The sequence below is a fragment of the Lampris incognitus genome, chromosome 20, assembly GCF_029633865.1.
Source record: "Lampris incognitus isolate fLamInc1 chromosome 20, fLamInc1.hap2, whole genome shotgun sequence".
In the NCBI taxonomy this organism is placed as follows: domain Eukaryota; kingdom Metazoa; phylum Chordata; class Actinopteri; order Lampriformes; family Lampridae; genus Lampris; species Lampris incognitus.
The window spans coordinates 23,486,408-23,486,708 of NC_079230.1; the positions used below are offsets into that span (position 1 = coordinate 23,486,408).

General features: G+C 52.2%; 1 non-coding gene across 1 annotated transcript; it reads left to right on the forward strand.

The window, feature by feature from the left end:
- On the forward strand, positions 1–92 carry trnar-ucu (transfer RNA arginine (anticodon UCU)). The gene is given in 2 exon segments: positions 1–37; positions 57–92. It is a non-coding gene; the product is annotated as a tRNA-Arg (tRNA).
- Positions 93–301: the final 209 nt, after the last annotated feature.

Sequence of the window (301 nt, forward strand, 5' to 3'; positions counted from 1 at the left end):
GGCTCCGTGGCGCAATGGATAGCGCATTGGACTTCTAGGCAGACACTAGTGGAGTGATTCAAAGGTTGTGGGTTCGAGTCCCACCGGAGTCGCACTTTTATAATACCAAAGAACGTCAACTTTCCATGTCAGAGATGATGTGGTGGTGGTTCAAACCCCGGTTGGGACAAGTCTCCAGTAAGAGTCCGGGGCTTAGACTCCTAATACTATAAAAGCCTCAAAACCTCAGATATGAGGGCGAGTAACATGAACTGAGTCATGGCGGCTCCAGCGCCGCCCGGGTTAACAAGGCCTCCGCCAG